Source organism: Culex quinquefasciatus, chromosome 2 (assembly GCF_015732765.1).
Source record: "Culex quinquefasciatus strain JHB chromosome 2, VPISU_Cqui_1.0_pri_paternal, whole genome shotgun sequence".
Lineage (NCBI taxonomy): Eukaryota > Metazoa > Arthropoda > Insecta > Diptera > Culicidae > Culex > Culex quinquefasciatus.
Genome location: NC_051862.1, coordinates 206,271,125 through 206,288,249, shown reverse-complemented (window position 1 = coordinate 206,288,249; position 17,125 = coordinate 206,271,125). Strand labels below are relative to the sequence as shown.

Sequence of the window (17,125 nt, the reverse complement as noted above, 5' to 3'; positions counted from 1 at the left end):
AAGATAGCGTTTCATTGAATTTATGTGAATCTGAGTGAAAACTGGTATTTAAAATAAATTTTTATGTAATCATAATTTGCATAATGGGTATCAAATGAAGCGAAATTTTGTATGGTTTTCAACTTCATTAGATTTTTTTTTAAAATACAAAAACTTTCACAAAATACCGTATTTTTTTTTAAATACTCAAATTTTCAAAATTTGGAACGAAGCGATATGAGTATTAAACAAAGCGAAATTTGATGTGCAGCTGCATTTTAGGCCGATGCAAATATTTAAAAAAGTTTTTGTCCCTCGGCCCTGGCCGCGGTCAAGGGGGGGGGGGGGGTGCATCGAAAATTTTCAAAAAAATTAAGATTTTTTAATAAACCCAAACATGCTAAAAATGATTTTAAACGCAGAAGAATGTATTTTAATTTGATTTCAGCTGGTTGCACTTGAATTTTCATTGAAATTTTTAAGTTTATTGTAAAAATATTTTTTTTGCCCCCTGATTTTTCGGGCCAATTTTGAAGGAGGGGGGGGGGGGTGACAAAAACTTTAAAATATTTGCACCAGCCTTATTAGAGTTGTTTTAAAACTACAATTTACAGAGAATACTGTATTTAAAAAAAAACACTCAAATTTTAAAATTTCACAGAAAAACCTAAATTTTTGATCCATTTTTACTTTATTTTTTTTTTTTTGTAAGTGTTCACAAAATATCACATGTTTTTGAGAATACTCAAATTTTTATAATTCAAACAAAGCAATATTTTATGTGAAGCATACACAACTTTGATGAATGTTTGAAGCATGCAAAATTTCTCTTTGTTTGATACCCATATTGCATATTTTGAAAATTTTAATATTTTCGAAAAAATACGATATTTTGTGAAAATTTTAGTTTTTTTTTCCAAAAATAAAACAATTAATAAGGTGAAAAAGCATACACAATTTTGAAAACTTCAGTTTTCTGGAAAAAATATACCGTATTTTGTGATTCACTTTGCTTTATACATACAGGAAATTAGCAAAATTTGATTACTTTTGAAAAATACGGTATTTTGTGAACGCGCAATTCCAGCTCAAATCAGGATTTTTTTTCTGGTACTGTTGTACCCGATCCTCTCCGATTTCAATGAAACTTTGTAGACATGCTATCCTAGGTCTATATAAGCCATTTTTGTGTATATGAAGCCAATAGTACTCGAAAATAACATTTGAGAAGGGCGTAAGGTATTCAAATATTTTTGTATTTTGCAATTTAAAAATTACTGTATCTCGAAGCCGTTGCAACGTATCAAAAAGTGGTCAAATCGAATCCCGCCCGGTCACCTCGCCACCGATTTTTCGGTGGCAACTTGAACCCCCTGCTCCCTCTGGGAGCATCAGATACACGGTAATTAATTACCACACACACACACACATGCCGCTCCCCCCACTACAACAACTAGCGGTGGGTGAGTGGGGAATGGACGGGAAGATGACCAACCAACCACACCGCAACGAGTGAAGGAAGAAAGGAAGACTCTTCCAACAAGACCCCCAGGAGATCATCAACATCCATCAAGACGAAGAACAATAGATCTCGGATCTATAAATAGACGCACGGCTCCGTGATGGCAAGGCCGATTGAGCCAGTTAGGGTATAGGTTAAGATAGAGGACAAAGAAAAAAAAAAGTGGTCAAAGACAAACTTGTAGGAAATTGGACGGGCTTTCTGAAAAAAAAAAAAAAAAAAACACTGAAGCAAAAATACACGCCACTTCTATGAGATTTTTTAGTTTTTAAGCTTAAAAGTTAAATTTGATGGTGATGTCACGATTTTTTTTCGCTTAAATTTTTTGAGGAAATAGCCTAAAATGTTACAAAAGACTCATGAAAAATGCGGGATGGTATGTCTCTCCTAAAAAAATACAAAAATCATTTACTACAACTGTTTTTTTGAAAGGTTGTCTAAACTTCAATTTTTTAGAATCGATAATAGTGGGAATCGATTCCCCAGACAATTTTACATAAAAGTCTCCATATTGACCACTGCCCTAAGTCCAATCCTTGGGAAGAAACAGCGGTTTAAAAAATAAAAATGTTGAAAAAATAGGTTTTTTGGTGGTTTTTGGCAATTTCTATATGACAGAATTGGTTTTCAGTCTCGTAAATATTTTTACCGGAAAGCTCGGCCAATTTCTCATAAGTTTGTCTTTGACAGCATTTCAATTAAAGGTATGGGCTTACAGATACATATAAGTTTAATTACATTGCTCATAACTGTAAATAGAATATTTTTTTTAGTGTGGTAGAAACCTGGATAGTAAATAAGCTTACGTAAATAATAAGACAAGTCAAATTGAAAAACTGTCAAAGGTAATGGGAAATGGAACGAGCTTTCCGGTAAAAATATTCACGAGACATCTACATCTACAAAGATTCATTGAAATCGTAGAGGGTCGGGTACAAAAGTACCAGAAAAATTCCTGATTTGAGCTGGAATTGCTCGAACATTGAATATACTTTGAAATATACTACATCTGAATTTAATTTAAGAAACTAATTTTATCTCAACTCAGACTGAAAAAGTGGCATTACATCAGAAAAGTGGTAAAATTACACATTTTCTGAGGTAAAATTACACATCTAGAGTTTTTTTTAAAGGTATGTTTATATGTAAAAATCTATATGTAACATTACCATGTTTTTTTATGTGTACTATACTTTTATACATACTGTAAAAATATGAAAATTTCTGAATAATCATCTGACATTCAATAGCTTCGAATAAAAACAAATATTGGGTTATTGTACACATACACAGCAAAAAATACGATGGTAAAATCACATGCAAAAGCATGTAACATTAACATCAATCCGGTGAGAGTCATATTCAGATTACCAAGTCCGCGCCTCAACCCTCTCGGCTATCGCTTTTGCATGCAATTTTACATAGTTTTTTTTACTGTGTAAAAGTGAAATGGTTGACAGCGGTCTACAAGGCATATTTCATGCACCGCTCGATCAGCTGTCTGCGGCTGTGGGAGTCAAACCGCGTTGTGTAAACATTGCCACCACCAGTCGAAGTACACACCAAAAAAAACTGCACCTGCTAGTGTATTCGTGAAATGCGTGCTGCATCACTCCCACAAAGAAACCAAAAGTTGAGCTTGTGTTGGTTGCATTTCATTCATTACACAAGATACGTTTTAGCGTTTTAGTTTTGTGAAAAGCAAAAGTTTCATCTCTTGGCTCTTGCAGCAAAATAAAACAGGGGGGGGAAACAGAATCAGAAGAGAAGTGTCACCGTAATTTGCTTTTATCCACAATTTTCTTCTCTCTAATTACATCAACTAGAGCACACAGGCTGACAACACTCACACCAGCGCGGCGAGGGCCACTTTCTGTGACAGTGTGCGGTAATTAATCAAAGTAATAGGCAGGTCGTTAAAAATTTACAGCCTTTCAGGGGGAAAAAAATGAAATTACGTCTGCAGCAGGAGACCATTTCCAAAAAAGTGCCTTATCACCTGCTGCAGTTGGTGCTTCTTTTTTCCAAACCAGAACATTCCTTCTCCAACACAGAAATTCTGAAACTACTCCGATTGCGAGTTCTGTTTTCGTCGCTGGTTTCTAAACAAATTTTCCTTTCTCTCTTCTAAGAGCTGAAGAAGGAGGTTTGAAAATGCTTCCACATTTAGCCGATGACGTTTGCATTGCTTTACACCTGCTTCGCTGACTCACACCACACAGAACACGGCCTACGATTAAACAATGGGAGCCTCCTCCTCCCATGAATGGGTAAAGGCAGTATAGTAATGCATAGTTCTTTCACCACCACCATTCGTCGTAAGTTTATGATCCCGTTGGCTCTTGCACTTTGTGAACACTCGCGACGGGCGGACGACGCTCCGTTATTCCACACTGGCTGGCTGGCTGGCTGGCTGCTACTTTTGATGGATTCGAGCTTTGGCAGCCAGGTGGCAAGTGATGCCAAATGAACAGGGTACAATTTTACTTATTTTGAGTTAATTTCAATTCAAAGTTTCAGAATATGCTCAGCTTTGTCGGCATTAGGAACTAGACTCGATTACCTGAAGGCCTTGGCAAAATTTCACTTCGGATAATCAAATCTTCGAATAATCGAATCACATTTAAAGTAGGACCACTGAACAATAATAAAAAAGACCACAATGTTGGTGATAGAAAATTGAAAAAAGGCGATCAATTATTCAAATTTCACTAAAATTAAGTTGCAGAAACACATTTTTTTCGTTCTTGATTCGATTATCCGAATGTTTGTATGCGAGGCTGGGCTGCACTATGGTACATTGGGTGGCCAAGTTTCAAAAAAGTTACCTTCTCCAAATATTTTTTGGTATTTTTTTCTCGAAAGTAAACATTCTAACTAAGAAAAATCCAAATTTTCAAAGCTCTAAGTTTGTTCATTACGGAGATATGCAAGCTGAAAGTCAAAAAATGGAGTAAAAAACTAGCGTTTTTCGTAAAAAAGGCTGCTTGTTTAATTTTAACATAGCTCAGCCATTTTAAATATTTTATTAGAACAATTATACATCGTTGGAAAGGTAATAAGATAAGCTTTAAAACTATTAATAGAAAAAATGTTGTTTCCAAACCAAAAACTAAAGTTTTCATCGAATAACTGAAGCTTTTTTTTGACAAAACTTATTTTTTTGTGTTTGTTAATCGAGTACTTTTTTTGCTAACCGATGCTAAACATGAAACTAAGATCAATTGAAAGATTGGATCATAATCTAACATTGCTGAGATTTCCAGCCTGCGATTTTTTGCGTTTTCGGAGATATGTCATTTTGAACATTTACGTTTTATCAAAATTTGCTGCAATCTACATATGCGCCCGTTTATTTCACTTGCTTTGCTACCTACGTGGGCATCGTCGCTTCAAAAATCAATACCTGGTTTCAAGAAGCTCGAAATGATTTTATTGGAATTTTTGTTGCCTACATTTAAAATTGAGTACCTTAGCCAAAATAAGGTATTCGTACCGAAGTTTCTCAAGCGAAACTGAAGAATCTCAGTTTGATACCGAAAAAAGTATTCAGCAAAATATTGACTTAGCATTATGAATTTCTGCGATCAATCCATGAAACTGATCCACATTTAAGTTCTATGTTGATTAGTACAAAACATCATAAAAAGTACCTTTAACATATCCTGAAGCCGTCAGAAACTCTATAATTAAATGAATTTTCATGAACAAGAACATTAGGATTAGTTAGAATATGTTTTGTATTAAATCGTTTTACTTCATAATAAATATTTTGAATAAAATTATTTTTTGTTAGTTGTTATTTGATTTAACAATTAAATTTGGGGGGGGGGGCTTATATGGCATGGACTCACAAAAAAAGAAACACACAGCAGTAAATAATAAATATTTGACTAAAAATGAATTTATTACGCTTAACAAAAGCGGAGGGGAGGAGGGGAGGGGGGTTAAAGAAAGAGGAGGTAGGGGTGGTGTCCTTAAAGTGGGGATGTATTAGCTTATCCATAATTTAATAATATAAACTTGCAATACAATTTATACGCAATTCTGTTGCACTTGCAAATGTATGAAAAGACTATTTATTATAAACAATCAACTATTGAAAAACATGAAAATTCATAAAAATCGACGCATATCATTTCAATACCATACAATTACCCAAATTTGTATGAAAAAACATTTAAAAAGCAAAAAAAATAATTTGGTCGCCAGTTTGTATGGAGATGGCCCATAGTGGGCTGGACTGTATTGAAATTGGTTTCTTATAGCTTTTGTGTTAATCTTTTTGTTTGGGTAAAAGCTGGGTGATGAATAGAGAGAATGCGTAGCGTGATTTCCGAATGATCCCACTTTGTTTACATCTACAAAGTAGGAGACTGTTCAAGCACAAGCATGACTTTTTCCTTACTGGTAAATAAGCTGTTTTATAATCAGTAGTATGTGTATTATTTTGTCTAGTTTTTAAATTTCCTTGCTGGAAAATTGTCGCGTTTCATTCGGTTAGAAGAAATTTTTCTTTTTTACGGGTAATGTAAGGTATGCACTTCGGAAGAAACCGGTCAAGAAAAATTTCAAATGGGCAGCAGCAGTAGCGAAAGCAAGCCAGAGAGGATGAAGAAAAGCCCCAAGAAAACGTTCCCTCTCTTTTGTTCTGCCGTTCGTAAAGCTGTTTCTTGACCCACTTTCTTTTGAACAGCATACCGACCCTAACGAAGAACTGCAGCATGAGTGTCATTGTGCGATGTCGTAGATAAATTCCTTGGCTGATTTTGGAATCCTGCAGCTCTTTCTGATCCAGCGAAAAAACATGACTAATTCTAGCGAAACTGATCCAACAAACAGAGAAGATTTTTACTAAACCAGGTTTTCAAACGGAATAAAACAATGAGGACAGCTTCTGGATGGATACAACAGGATCGAATCGATAAACAACAACCATTCATAATTATAAAAATGTCAATCTCGCCTTCAGCTTTCTTATGATTTCTTGACTTCAACTTCAAGTTCTCAAAAGCCACACTTTTTTCATTCTTGCAAAAAATAAAATAAATAAAAACAATTTTTAAATATCAACAACAATACTCTCTACTTTAAGCGAATAGTAAATTGGTTCCGCTTTGACAGTTCAAAATTGAGGCCGTTTTGCGAACCACTATTCAGCACCCAGGGTAAAAGGACTTTCCCCATGAAAATAGTATAGCATTTTTGCCTTCCTCACGTTACTGAGGAAAGGCTATAAAATCACTCGAAAAATGAACTTCTCAATCAGACCTCCTAGACCCACCGTCATGTATACCTATCGACTCAGAATCAAATTCTGAGCAAATGTCTGTGTGTGTGGTGGGATGTTGATCAAAAAATTGTCACTCGATTATCTCGACATTGGCTGAACCGATTTTGTCCGTTTTGACGTCATTCGATCCGTCTTGGGGTCCCATAAGTCGCTATTAAAAATTATGCAGTTTAGTTAAGAACTTCAAAAGTTATGCTAAAAAAACGATTTCAACAAAAGTCCGGAAGATTGTAAAAAGGGTGGTTTTTGTAAGAAAACCCGTCATGCTATACATTTTCAGAAAGGTATTTAAAAGACCTTTCCAACGCATTCAAGACAATGATAATCTGACAAATCTATCAAAAGTTATAAGCACTTAAGTGTTATTCATACGTTTTTTGGAGGACGGATCTCAAATATGTTGATAAAAACGTTGTCCGGATCTCTCATGCGACCTATCAGTGATAAGTTAGGCTATCACTGGATAGGTATTCAAATGACCTTTCCAACGCGTAAAAACATTGAAGATTTGACAACCCTATCAAAAGTTATAAGCACTTAAGTGTTATTTACGCACTTTTTGCATTTTGGATAGCACCCTTTAAATGTGAGGAAGGCGCCAACCACCTAAGGGTGGATTAAGTAACGTTTTTTTTATTAATATGAAATGTAGCAGTGTATTTTTCCGAGAACATTAAAATTTGAAAAAAAAAATCGGCAAGTCTGAAGAAAAAAAAATACAAAATTCATTTACTAAAACTGTTTTTTTGAAAAGTGGTCTAAAGGTCAAAATTTTCAAAAACCGATAGTGGGATTCGATTTGCCAGACAATTTTACTGAAAAGTCTCCATATTGCCCACTGCCCTAAGTCCAATCCTTAGGAAGAAACAGCGGTTTTAAAAATAAAAAATGTTGAAAAAATAGGTTTTTTGGTGGTTTTTGGCAATTTCTAGATGACAGACTTGGTTTTTCTGTCTCGAAAATATTTTTACCGGAAAGCTCGTCTAAATTCCTATAAGTTTGCCTTTAACAGCATTTGAATTGGTTGTGTGGGCTTATAGATATGACCTTAATAACATTGCTCATAACTGAGAATAGTATATTTTTTCAGTGTGGTAGAAACCTGGATAGTAAATAAGCTTACGTAAATATTCAAACGAGTCAAATTAAAAAGCTGTCAAAGGCAAACTTGTGGGAAATTGGACGAGATTTCTGGTAAAAATATTTCCGAGACTGAAAAATCAAGTCTGTCATTGAGAAATAGCAAAAAACCATCAAAAAAGCTATTTTTTCAACATTTTTATTTTTAAAGCCGTTGTATCTTCACAAGGATTGGACATAGGACAGTGGTTAATATGGAGACTTTTCAGTAAAATTGTCTGGCAATTCGAATCCCACTATCGGTTTTTGAAAATTTCAACGTTTAGACAACTTTTCAAAAAAACAATTGTAGTAAATGATTTTTGTATTTTTTTAGGAGTTTTTTTAGCATTTTTCGTGAGTTTTTTTTTGTAAAATTTTAGGCTATTTCCTCAAAAATTTTGAACGAAAAAAAATTGTGACATCACCTTCAAATTTAACTCTTAAACTTAAAAATTTAAAAATCTCATGGAAGTGGCGTGTATTTTTCTTTCAGTGTATTTTTTTCAGGAAGCTCGTCCAATTTCCTACAATTTTGTTTTTGACCACTTTTTGATACGATGCAACGGCTTTGAGTTACAGTTATTTTTAAATTACAAAATACAAAAATGTTTAAATTACTTACGCCCTTCTCAAATCTCGGGTACAAAAGTACCAGAAAAATTCCTGATTTGCGCTGGAATTGCTCGCGAGTCCTCTTCATCTTGCGAAGCTATTTTATGCTGTTTCTTTTCTGAGTGTATCTCAAATGTCACTCTCGAAACTAAAACAAAATCTCTCCGCGGCACTAAACTGAAATGTCGCGAGTGGAGTAGGCGAAAGACTTGCGCCTCAATGCACACGGATCGTGGAACCGACTCTTAGATCTGCCAGGGCGACAATAACACCGTTTCGGGGGCTTTATATCGATAGATTTGATTTTTCGTTTGAATTTCGTACCAACCCGGAATCACGTGGTCTGAAAGTCCGCCGGCATCAGAACCAATCATTTCAAAGATTTCCCAGAAAAATGTAATGTTTAGAAAAGTTCAGAATTAAAAAATTAAAAAAAAAATGATTTTTTGGCATAAAAAAAATAAAAAAAAATATTACATAAACAGTAAAGCTTTAAAAAAAATCAAGAACAATTAAAAATAATATGAAATATTACAAAATCTAGAAAAAATAGATTTAAATAAAAATATATATTTAAATTTAAAAAATCGTGCTTGCCATTTCATTAGGGCACATAACTTTTTTAGGCTAGGGTGTGTCCCTTTCACACCTTATCTAAACTCTCATTTGAGTGAAAAGGATACACTATTGTTTACAAAAGCTATGTGCCCTTTTGAAATGTTAGTCTCCAAATATGGATTATTTTAATAGTAATGCGTCACTCACCAACAAGACAAAATGTATGCAAGCTGACGTTTCTGCAAACACATGTTGGCGAACAAACAACGCAGACAAACTGTCAACATGTGCGAGTATGTTTATTTGTATGCCGTAGTCTGATACGCCCTTTAAAGGAAGTATTAGACTACGTCAAACAAACAAACTTTTAAACAGTTTTGCAGTTTGCCTGAATTTGTATGCAGAAACGTCAGCCTGCATCCATTTGACTTTGTTTGCAAGTTTGGCAAACTGTCAAACACAAAAAGTGCGAGTTTGTTTGCCATAGTCTAATACCTCCCTAAGTATACTTTTTGAGGAAGTAAAACGTGGTCTCCCTGCTCTAAAGACAAACATCACACCAAACCTAGCCTGCTTCGGTGAAATCGCTGATGTATGTTAGACTCACAATCCAAAGGTCGTCAGTTCGAAAACTGGGATGAAAAGAACCTTGGAGAAGTAAAAGATTTGGGTGCTCTCCCCAATTGAGCTATTGGACTCTTAGGTGCGAGCAGAAACTTGCAATAAAGACCGCAAAAAACCTGCGGTCTTTATAGGGGGATGGCGTCGCTATTTTTAGACCACGTTTTCCACTTTTTCTTTATCGAAACCGACTACTTTATCGGCTTCATTTTGCTGGGCGAGATAGGACGCCGTCTATTTTTAGACGATGACTCAGCACATTTCCACTCTTGCACTAAAAAAAACAGATGACAGCACGATGTAACGCCACGTCCCTATTGCAATAATTGCAATTAATGCATAAATAAATAATGGTAATCTAATTTTTTTTCTAATTCTAATTTATTTTTGCATAAATTATGTTTTTTGAACGATTTTTACGTAAATATTATATTTTAGCGATAAACATAAATAAGGTCGAACATTAAATTTTGTTAAGCTAATTAAATTGATAATTTATCAAAAATCGAATGTTTGAGCTGAATTTTGAATTTTTTTTTTAATATTTTTTTTTTGGTAATGTTAGCATGCTGTAGATTCGATCCAATTTTTTTTTTAATTTTTTGATACTCGAAGGTACTAAGGTGCCATCCTGAAAAATGTCAGATGTAAAACGTTTATATCTAGAGTTTTTTTTTAAAAGGTCCTTTAAGCTATTGTGTTTCATATGTATCGTATACATGAAGGTGGGTCTGCGAACTTTCTGTAAAGGTTCATTTTTAGAGCAGGATTATAGCCTTACCTCAGTGAGGAAGGCAAAACTCTGGATATCTTCATCCAGGCAAATCTTCCAACAATGGTTTCGTATTTTAACTGAAATGCAAAGCAAATGCTGTCAAAATGTTAAGAACTTCTGAAAAAAGCGTGCGCTTCCCAAACACTGACGTGAACATCAAGTACCAAAAGTGCAGAAAAATAAGCGCTTCCCTCCATGAACTTTCAAGTACCGTCATCTGGGGTGAAACGAGCGAAACGCATAGGACGAATTGGGATTGTTAGATTTTAATGAACTTGTTGAAGAAGAACTTCGTCTTAGCGAAATGAAACGCCTGAAGATGAAACACCCTTTCTCGACTCGGGACGTGCTGTTCAAGTATCTTAAATTCTTTGAAATGATGGTTATCCTTGTTGCATTAACACTGCAGTTTGAAGCGAATAACAACCCTTAAAAATCCAACATACCTGAAATCTGTCGCTATCAAAGAATACCGTTTCGATTTTAAAATCCCAAATCAACAAGTAGCACACAACTCCGTGAAAAATTCCATTGTTTTTCCTCTCCACCACAACCAAACACTGGCACCACTGCCGTGGCAGCATAAAATCCCGTTGTTTGCTGCTTCTGCTGCTGCTGCGCCGAGGGAAAATTCTCCTCTCCCCTTCAAAGCCCCTCAAAAAGCTGGGTCAATGTTTTGAATCCCAGCATGCCACACACATTCACACGCACACACACACAGCAAGCCATTTAAATTTGACACTTCTTCCATCATCAGCGCGAGTTGGTCGGAAAAGCCAGCAAAAGCTCCTTTGTCTTCGCCGCCGAATTTTCACCGACTTATGAGTGATGCACTTTTTTTCTTTTATTTTGAGAATTTTTCCACAAATGATACTGACCTGTAGTTTATTTTATTTTTCACTTATTTTCCGTAACTTTTAGCACTTGACTACTCTTTGCTCTCTCTATCTCTCTCCCTTTCTCTTTTGGTGGCTTTTTCTCCTGACGGACGCCTAAACTGCCGTCGTCGCCTTCGGTGGAAAATGCGATTTTTCACTGTGGCGTCGGAAAAGCGCCCAATTTGACACATCAACACGGGGCAAAGTATCCATTTTTACACGATTTTCGACGGGGGCTTATCCCTCCTCTGAGTGTGTATTATTTTTCGTCGGTTTTTCTCAGCGTTTTCGTCCAGAGCCTGCTTTTCTACTTTTTCTTATTTTCCTCCTTCTTCTCGTTTATCTCTTCCTCCTCCTCCTCCTGCTGCTGCTGGTCGTCGACGAAAGTGGAGCGACGGAGACGGCAAGAGCCCGTCGGAACAAGAAGACCAAGCGAGAGGGAAGAAAAAAGGAGGTTGCTGCGACGACGACGACGACGAAAATCTGAAATTCTTTCGTGACCGATTCCCGAGACCACAGCAAAACATGGCCAACGGGGCTCACACTTCCGCACGCACACTGTCCGCGGCACAGGACACAGGTTCCACACGATGGTCACCCGGGGATCGCCGTACCGTACCGGGGCGAATTCGGTCGCAAACTTTCGGAGACGGGAAGAAGACACACACTCCGCGGAACTGTTCGCGACGACGTCAAATTTTTGAGCGCTGCCTTCTGCTGCTGCTGGCCCTCCGTTGTGAGAGTTTAACAAAAATGGCGAACCCGAACGCGACGAAAGCTCTCCACCAGTGAGTGTGCCAAGGGGGTGTGACAGCGGTGAGCAGGGGGATGACGCGATTGGAGAACTGTCAAATTCACGTTTTCTATAAAATAAAGCTTGGTTCTTAAAATTTTTAATTCAATTTCGAGCATGCCAAATTACTCGTAACTTTTAATTAACTCATACAAAAATATGACACTTTATTTTCACTTTCAGCACGCAACTTGAGTTGACAGCTGACGTTGTTTTCGTTTTGCGTTGACACCTTGGCATCTTGGGCTGACTCCGAAACGGGAACTTAGCGCTTGCAAGCTGGTGAGCGTAGAAGCGCAATCTCGGTTTGATTGTGTTGGTTTCATGTGACGGCCCAGGGGACTGTAATGGCGTCGCTGTCAAATTGGCATGATGACAGGTAAGCAGAATACAGAATGTTTACTTTGAAAAAAATACGACTTCTGTTGATTGAAAAAAAAAAATCAAAAGTTATTGCAAACATCGCAAATAACCCGTTCATCAATTTTTGGAGTTTTTTTTTTAAGTCCAATAAACCAAATTTTCTGTTTTTGCTTGTTGGGTGTTTTTTAATACCCCTGTTTCAAGGCGGTTTCAAAACCACCCAAAAAGCAAAAACTGGAAATTTGGTTTAATGGACCTTCTTTAAAAATCTAATTTTCATAGGTCCCTTCCGAATTTGTTTCAAAAATAGCCTCAAACTTGACGCTATGTGACATCCCCCTGAATCAACAACGTCTCTCGCGCGAGACTGTCAGAAGGATTGACGGTGGTGGGTGCGGCCTGAAAGCTTTTTCCGATTGTGATGGTGTTGGTGAGGTGCGTTGGAGGAAAGAAAAGCTTTTCACAGTCGAGGCCTGCGAACTGAACTGGGGGGTGAGACAAAGTTTAAAAAATGAAAAGGTCAAAAAATAAAAATAAATAGAAAATTTGCAGCAAAGCTAAAAGACACTTGTCGCCACCTACGAACAAATAGCGTATACCTATGATTTTTCGAAAAAATGTGTTTTTACCTTCAAAATCAACATTTTTAATAAACTTATGCCGGATTCGGATGAGAAAAATTATTTCCAACAATTTGGTGTGCAACTTTCCAATATTCGTTTGATTTTTCTATGAAAAAAATGTAAATTTAGTAAAAGACAGTAATTCGAACTTTTTGGCAACAAAGTCTGTCAAAAATCAATAAAAATGGTTGAATATTCGTTAACACATCTGTTATCAACTATATCACTGTTTATTTCATTGATATATATGGGGAAACTAAATTTTTCGTGTTTTGAAACATGTTTTTTAAAGAAAAAGTTCACAAATTTTTGCGCGCCCAAAGATTGATGTTCATTATTCTAAAGCAAAAAAATTTTCTCGTCTTTTGCAACCAGTTTCATTAAGATTGATGCAGGGAATCATGAGAAATAAGCGATTTTGTTCTTCAATCCAGCAGAAAGGAATACGATTTTTGGCAAGTAACCTCATTTTGGCGCCACCTACATTTGAAACACAGGCACGCTGTAAAACCTCAATTGCAAGCCATGTTTTCAACATTTGAAAGAAAAACAGTGTTTGAAAATGCATTACACACCTGTCCAGTTGTTTGCAATCTTAAGATTCCAAAATATCTAAAGGAGCCATTACACTACCGCAAACAAACAAACAAATGCGTACTTTTTCGTGTTTGACAGTTTGCCAAACTCGCAAACTTGTTCGCGGCAAACTCGCAAACAAGGCAAAATGTATACAGGCTGACGTTTGTACTAACAAATCCAAGCAAACAAACAAACGAGCAAACTTGCCGATAAAAAAAAAATGTTGTGGTGCTTTACATTGGAAATTTATTTAAAAAAAATCTAAACATGATTATCAATGCAAAACATGCATTGTAGATTGTTTGTAGTTTATAAGACTTTCGTTTTCAATTTAATTTATTAAATTTTATTTTTATTTTTTTCTGTCCCCTGATTTTTCGGAAAAATATTGAAGGGAGGAGGGGGGACACAATCTTTGAATAATATTTGCAACGGCCTTAATAGGACTAAGTGAACATATCTAGACATTTTTCAAAGTTCCAATAAACAAAATTTTAAATTTTTAAGTGTTTGTGCAACCGCAACCGGGTTTAAAAAAAGCAAACATAAAAAATTTGTTAATTTGGTCCTAAAATGAAGCTAAAATTTGGGATATTATTGTTCAGAGCGATAAAGCTTATTTTTCTTTGTAAAATGACCCTTTGTACGACCGCAAAGGATTTAAAATGAATTTTTAAATCAATTTTGAAAAATTAACTTCGCGATCCTTCTTGACAGATAAGATCCTACTTGACAGCTCGTTCCAAGAGGACCATAGTTGGTCCATCGATAAAATGTTGTCTTGTCAATTTATTTTTTTGCATCAAAATGAAAAAAAAAGTGATCAGAAATAGTTTTTAATCGTGTTTTTAACCGATGTACATTAAAATTTACATACGGCATTAGGACCCAATTGGATTTTATTTGATTTTGATTTGATAACATAACCAAAAGGTTGCCTAAAATTTCAGTGGTTGAGAAAATATTAAAACTCTTGAGATTCTTGAAATTCAAAATTTTCATAAAATTGTTTGAATTCTTAAAATTCTAAAATTTCCTGAAATTCCTTAAAATTTTAAAATTCTTCGATTTCTTAATTTTTTTTAAATCATTAAAATTCTTTAAATTGGGTACTAAAGCCCTATGTCAATTTTTATGTACAACGGTAAAAAACACGATTAAAAACCATTTCTGATCACTATTTTTCAATTTAATGCAAACAAATTTTTTGACAAGACAACATTTTTTCGATGGATCAACTATGGTCCCCTTGAAACGAGCTGACAAGTAGGAGCTTTTCTGTCAAGAAGGACCGCGAGGTTAATTTTTCACAATTGATTAAAAAACCCATTTTAAACTCTTTGTGGTCGTACAAAGGGCCATTGTACTCAGAAAAATAAGCTTTATCGCTGTAAACAATAATATCAGCAATCTAAGCTTCATTTTAGGACCAAATTCTTGAGTTCTTGAAATTCTTAAAATTCTTGATATTCTTGGTAGGTATTCTTGAAATTCTTCAAGTGCTTAATTTTTGTTTGAATTCTTAAAATTCCTTGAAATTTAAAAAAAAAATGAACATCTACTCTTGAAACTCCTAGAAATTCTTAGAATTGGGTCCTAAAATTAAGCTTAAATTTGTGATATTACAGACGACAACTTGTTCTTGCCGCTGTCGGACGTAAAACACTAGCCTCTGCGAATTTCCTTTGTTCTTTTTCCCCTTGTCGGGGCCGTGTTAAAAATCGATTGCAATGTCGAAATATCGCCGAAACGCCGTCGTTATTGACTACAACGTCTTGCCGGTGAGACCGGACATCGAATCAGTTTCGAAATTCATCATCAACAACCTCGAACTGGACCTTAAAAAAGTTAACAACATCTGTCATCTCTCGAAACCACGTCATCATCGAGCTAGGATCGCCGGAGGAAGCATGGGATCTAGCCGAACAGCACAACCTCCGGCATAAGGTAGGATGCAGAGGCCAAGTCTTCCGCATACCTATTTTCCCGGAGGACGACGCCGTTCAAATTCGCGTACACGATTTGCCACCACAGATGCCGAGCGATGTAATCATCAACCATCTCGAGGCATTCGGGCAGGTCAGCTCCATTCGGAAAGAGGTCTGGCGAGAATATTTCCCAGGCATTCCGAATGGAGTTCGAGTTGTCCGGATGTACTTGGAGAAGCCAATTCCCTCCTTTATTAAGGTCGAGGGGGAATTAGCCTATGTGGTATACAACCAGCAAGTTAAAACTTGCCGCCATTGTGGAAAACCACTTCACCACGGAAAGAAATGTGCCGAAAGTTCAACGATTTCACCAACAACAACAACAACAACACCACCAGCACAACCATCAACAACAACAGCAAACCCATCACAAACACTATCAGCACCATCACCATCAGCAAGAGCAACAGAAACAGCACCAGATAAGACACCACCTAAAATAGCAACAACAACAATCGAGCCAACGACCTCGGACGATGAGCACGACACAAAACCAACAGATCAAACAAACTTCCAGTCAAGGGGTTGGAAACTCTTAGAGCTATACTTATTATGTTAACCAGTATATCAAAATATATGTTAGTATACTAATTATTTCCTTTACATACCGCTAGTATACTTACCAATATACTGAGAGTATCTTAATATACTAACAGTTTATTGCTTTTCGGTTAGTATACTAACAAGTATACTGGAATATCATTAGTATACTCAGTATTCCTAAGTAATATTAGAGTTTCCATCCCCTGGAAGCCTGGAAGCCAATCTAATGGATATTTCTCCAGAGGACGACGACGACGAAGCGAAATTTGCAAAACCTGGAAACAATAGCCACCAAGCCAAGAGAAGATCACGCAAGAAAAAGTACAATTCCTGCACAGACTGGGGAAATTAATCCACCTATTTGTATTTTCGAAACCAATAAAACTATATTTTATTAAAAAAAAATAAATAAAATATTATTGTTTACTACGATAAGGCTTATTTTTCAGAGTACAAAAACCCTTTGAACAACCGCAAAGGATTTAAAATGGATTTTTAATTCATTTTTTTTTTAAATGACTCAAATGACTCTTGACAGAAAAAGTCTTGCTTGACAGCTCGTTCCAAGGGGACCATAGTTGATCTATCGAAAAAATATTGTCTTTTTATTAATTTTTCTGCATTAAAATGAAAAAAAAAATGATCAGAAAAGGTTTGCAATAGTGTTTTTACCGTTGTACATAAAAATTAGCATAGGCCTGTAGGATCCTATTAGTCCAAAGTGTTAGCCAAAATTTAATATTGCGCGTATTCCCGAAAAAGACACGCGGGCAAACCAGCCTCGGAGCGACGCGCCGCTCTTTCGGCAAATGCGCGCTGTCAAATCTCATACTGCGCGTATTGTTTTTGTTGATTTTCTTTTTCGAATCGTCTGGT

The 17,125-nt window shown here is 36.0% G+C and overlaps 1 protein-coding gene across 3 annotated transcripts in view; it reads right to left on the bottom strand.

The window, feature by feature from the left end:
* LOC6045776 (nipped-B protein) overlaps positions 1 to 12,120 on the bottom strand; it is a 41,300-nt gene extending 29,180 nt beyond the window's left edge. For 2 of the 3 annotated variants that reach the window (XM_038256824.1, XM_038256825.1), the window contains exon 1: positions 11,361 to 12,120. The gene's annotated coding sequence lies outside the window, so the exon portion shown is untranslated. Of the gene's footprint in view, positions 1 to 10,928; positions 11,311 to 11,360 lie in introns of those variants that run through there. The other variant, XM_038256823.1, reaches the window with a different exon arrangement.
* Between the last annotated feature and the right edge of the window lie 5,005 nt (positions 12,121 to 17,125).